Source organism: Erpetoichthys calabaricus, chromosome 2 (genome assembly GCF_900747795.2).
Source record: "Erpetoichthys calabaricus chromosome 2, fErpCal1.3, whole genome shotgun sequence".
Taxonomy (NCBI): domain Eukaryota; kingdom Metazoa; phylum Chordata; class Cladistia; order Polypteriformes; family Polypteridae; genus Erpetoichthys; species Erpetoichthys calabaricus.
Window position 1 is genome coordinate 9,615,610 of NC_041395.2, and position 5,224 is coordinate 9,620,833.

The 5,224-nt window shown below is 43.1% G+C and overlaps 1 pseudogene; it reads left to right on the plus strand.

Annotated features, from left to right (window-relative positions):
* The first annotated feature begins 3,961 nt into the window (after positions 1–3,961).
* Positions 3,962–4,476, plus strand: LOC114647430 (14-3-3 protein gamma-B-like; annotated as a pseudogene).
* The last annotated feature ends 748 nt before the right edge of the window (positions 4,477–5,224 follow it).

The window sequence follows — 5,224 nt, forward strand, 5'->3', positions numbered from 1 at the left end:
AGACGAGGTCATCACGTTCACTGAGGAAGCAAGCAGGCAGATTTTGTTTTTAGGATGCAAGTGCTGATAGAAAACGAAACACACTGCATGTAGGACCTTTGCATGTGTGAGTGAAGGACAAGCTCTCAGGCTAGTGCATAAAACATATAAGCACTCAAATGGCGTTTAGAAGTATCAGGGGTCTAATATAAGTTTTGTGCATCACATCACATTCCAGAAGCTTCAGTTTGTATTACCAACATTCATTCAGACTACTTTAAAATAGAACGTGATACCAGACAAGGATGCCCCTTGTCACCATTGCTTTTCGCAGTCGCCATTGAGCCACTGGCAGTTCACTGTCGAAATGCTATTGAGATAAAGAGGATTATTAGAGAAGGACTTGAACAGAAAATTTCTCTCTATGCAGATGATATGGTAGTCTGTATACTGTCATATGAAAAAGTTTAGGAATCCCTCTCTCTTAATTCTTTGGATTTTTGGTTCTCATTGGCTGAGCTTTCAAAGTAGCAACTTCCTTTTAATATCTGACATGCCTTATGGACACAGTAGGATTTCACCATTGACATTAAGTTTATTGGATTAACAGAAATATGCTACATGCATCATAACAAGATTAGACAGGTGCATTAATGTGGGCACCACAACAGAGACATGACATCAATACTTAGCTGAGCCTCCTTTTGTAAATCTAACAGCCTCTAGACGCTGTCCTCCTATAGCCTTTGAGGAGTGTCTGGATTCTGGATGGAGGTATTGGTGACCATTCTTCATACAAAATTACAGGTTAAAATCACCAGAAAACACATTTTTATCTTTTTCTTCCTGATATAGTGCCCAAAAGCACCTCCGCCACAATAAACAGGCAATACAATCACAATTATAAATACAATTCTCTCCTCCACACCTCCCAGCAAGCTCTGTCCTACTCTTCCTGATTCCAGCTCGCTTGCTGGGTTCTCAGCAGTCCTTTATATAGTCCTTGAGTCAGAAGTGCTAGCAAGTCACATGGCCAGAAGAACAGAAGCAGATGGAGAACTGGCTTTTTTCTTAAGCCTGGAAGTACTTTGGGGCTTCCGTCCTTGTGACCTGGGAGTACTTCCGGGCTATGGATGAGGCATGGATCCTCCAGTCCTCTCACAGCTCCTCCTGGCGGCACCCACGGTACCCAACAGGGCTGAGAAACTGAACTCCAAGTCCCATTACACTCCAGGGAACACTTTTTTTTGGAGGAAGTGTTCCCCCCATCCTTCCATCCTAATGGCGTCCGCTCAGGTTGACCTGTCGGCTGTCTATCATGATATATATATACAGTGGACCCTCGGTTTGCGAGCATAATTCGTTCCGGAAATATGCTCGCAGTCCAAAGCACTCGTATATCAAAGTGATTTTCCCCATAAGAAATAATGGAAACTGATGATTCGTTCCACAACCCAAAACTATTTACATAAAATGATTAACACAAAATATAAAGTAAAAATACATAAAACAAATTAACCTGTACTTTACCTTTAAAAAGAATCATGACTGGTGTGAGTGAGTTTCTAAACTCTTGTGGGATTCCACCCAACGGGATGACACGCGGAAGAGCGTCCCAAAGCAATCGCAGTCTCCCAGTGCTGAAGCAGTTTGCCATAAAAACGAATCCAAAAAGATCGCAGACATGCTATAAGCGCCTGCCGTCGATGGGTGATACAAGGAACAAGGGACATTATAAATGCGCAGGGCACACTACTACTTGGCCACGACCCTGCCTGACTGCTATGTCTGTGTATAGGAGAGTGGCAGATCCCGCTACAATAAATAACCACACTGTTGCAGTTTCAAGTTGAATAAAGCTGGTGTTGCTAAAGTACTGAGACTCAGCTTCGTGTTTTGGGGTGCACGACGGGGAATTGCACATCACAGCACACGCGCACACAGTCATAATGCTATAGTAAACAGTATACGCTCGTACGGATGTTGACTATATGAGTGAGGCACGCCGACTCAGACGGAGAATAGGAGACGATTACCCACAATCCCGCAGCGAGAGAGAGAGAGGGAAGAACAATCAGTTCAGTTGTGATCGCATGACGCTCAGCAGACAAAGCGTATACATACTACTCGTATTGCAAGACTTCGCTCGTTTATCAAGTCAAAATTTATTAAAAATTTTAGCTTGTCTTGCAAAACACTTGTAAACCAAGTTACTCACAAACCGAGGTTCCACTGTGTATATATATATATATATATATATATATATATATATATATATATATATATATATATATATATATATATATATTTATATATATTTATACAGTGCATCCGGAAAGTATTCACAGCGCATCACTTTTTCCACATTTTGTTATGTTACAGCCTTATTCCAAAATGGATTAAATTCATTTTTTTTCCTCAGAATTCTACACACAACACCCCATAATGACAACGTGAAAAAAGTTTACTTGAGATTTTTGCAAATTTTTTAAAAATAAAAAAAATGAGAAAGCACATGTACATAAGTATTCACAGCCTTTGCCGTGAAGCTCGAAATTGAGCTCAGGTGCATCCTGTTTCCCCTGATCATCCTTGAGATGTTTCTGCAGCTTCATTGGAGTCCACCTGTGGTAAATTCAGTTGACTGGACATGATTTGGAAAGGCACACACCTGTCTATAGAAGGTCCCACAGTTGACAGTTCATGTCAGAGCACAAACCAAGCATGAAGTCAAAGGAATTGTCTATAGACCTCCGAGACAGGATTGCAGGATTGTCTCGAGGCACAAATCTGGGGAAGGTTACAGAAACATTTCTGCTGCTTTGAAGGTCCCAATGAGCACAGTGGCCTCTATCATCCGAAAGTGGAAGAAGTTCGAAACCACCAGGACTCTTCCTAGAGCTGGCCGGCCATCTAAACTTAGCGATCGGGGGAGAAGGGCCTTAGTCAGGGAGGTGACCAAGAACCCGATGGTCACTCTGTCAGAGCTCCAGAGGTCCTCTGTGGAGAGAGGAGAACCTTCCAGAAGGACAACCATCTCTGCAGCAATCCACCAATCAGGCCTGTATGGTAGAGTGGCCAGACGGAAGCCACTCCTTAGTAAAAGGCACATGGCAGCCCACCTGGGGTTTGCCAAAAGGCACCTGAAGGACTCTCAGACCATGAGAAAGAAAATTCTCTGGTCTGATGAGACAAAGATTGAACTCTTTGGCGTGAATGCCAGGTGTCACTTTTGGAGGAAACCTGGCACCATCCCTACAGTGAAGCATGGTGGTGGCAGCATCATGCTGTGGGGATGTTTTTCAGCGGCAGGGACTGGGAGACTAGTCAGGATAAAGGGAAAGATGACTGCAGCAATGTACAGAGACATCCTGGATGAAAACCTGCTCCAGAGTGCTCTTGACCTCAGACTGGGGCGACGGTTCATCTTTCATCAAGACAATGACCCTAAGCACACAGCCAAGATATCAAAGGAGTGGCTTCAGGACAACTCTGTGAATGTCCTTGAGTGGCCCAGCCAGAGCCCAGACTTGAATCCGATTGAACATCTCTGGAGAGATCTTAAAATGGCTGTGCACCGACGCTTCCCATCCAACCTGATGGAGCTTGAGAGGTGCTTCAAAGAGGAATGGGCCAAACTGGCCAAGGATAGGTGTGCCAAGCTTGTGGCATCATATTCAACAAGACTTGAGGCTGGAATTGCTGCCAAAGGTGCATCAACAAAGTATTGAGCAAAGGCTGTGAACACTTATGTACATGGGGTTTCTCAGTTTTTTTATTTTTAATAAATTTGCAAAAACCTCAAGTAAACTTTTTTCACGTTGTCATTATGGGGTGTTGTGTGTAGAATTCTGAGGAAAAAAATGAATTTAATCCATTTTAGAATAAGGTTGTAACATAACAAAATGTGGAAAAAGTGATGAAGCGCTGTGAATACTTTCCGAATGCACTGTATATACATATATATATTTATATATATGCCATGAAAGCGGTGTCTGATGTAAATGAGTTCTCATGGAGAGTGATAAGCAGCAATGAACAGAAGACCTCAGAAGATGGCATTGAGAAGAAGTTGCGAGCATACTGAAAGAAGATTGAGAAGGAGCTCGAGGCAGTGTGCCAGAACATCTTGACCCTTTTTGAATAAATTTCTGCACCAATTCACAGTATGAGAGCAATTTCATCTACCTGAAAATGAAAGGTGGTTACTATTGCTACCTGGTTGTGGTGACCACAGGAGAGAAAAAGTCATCAGTGGTGACTGAGGAGTCCTACAAGGAGACCTTTGAAATAAGCAAGAAGCACATGCAGCCCACTCACCCCATCTGACTGGGCCTGGCTCTCAACTTCTCAGTCTTCTACTATGAAATCCAAAATGTCCCAGAGCATGCATGCTTTCTCGCCAAGCGAGCATTTGATAATGCCTTTGCTGAACTGGACACTTTAAATGAAGAATCCTGCAAGGACTCCACTCTCATCATTCAGTTGCTAACATGAAGTGATCAGCAGGATGATGAAGCAGAAGAAGGCAACAACTGGGGCGTGTACTGCCCCAGATCACCGCCACCAATCCCATTCATAGTTAATTTCTTCTCCCCATTTCAGGTAACTCCACCCCACTCCTGGTACCATGTGACGTGTGAGTCAGTGTCTTGCACTGCAAAGACGAGGCTGAGTACTTTAGCAAAGCCAGTTTTATTCCACTTGAAACAGGAACAGTAAGGTTATTTATTGTAGTGGGATCTGCCATTCTACTCTACACAGACACAGCAAACAGACAGGTTTAGGGGCCAGGTCAGTGGGTGAGTTATAATGTTTCCTGCATCACCAATCGGGCGACTGGTGCTTTGCATGTGGCAACGGTTATCGTGTAGGTGTTTCTGTGGCGCTGTGAATCTGCAGTTGCCTCTGTGATGGACAAGCAACCCTCAACAGATGCAGCAGTCGTGCATCTGTGTGTCTTCTCATTGTGAAGGTTTCAAAGAGTTCAGAAGTCTCACTATATATATATATATATATATATATATATATATATATATATATATATATATATATATATAAATAACATTTATTATTCCAGCCTTATTGGACAGCTTAATCTCATACCATCTGCACTGCGTTTGTAAAATATGTCCTGTAGTGAGGGGAGAGGCACCCCAATAATGTTCTCTGCTGTCTTCACTATCCTTTGCAGGCGCTTGCGGTCGGATATGTTGCAGTTGCCACACCAGACCGTGATGCAGCT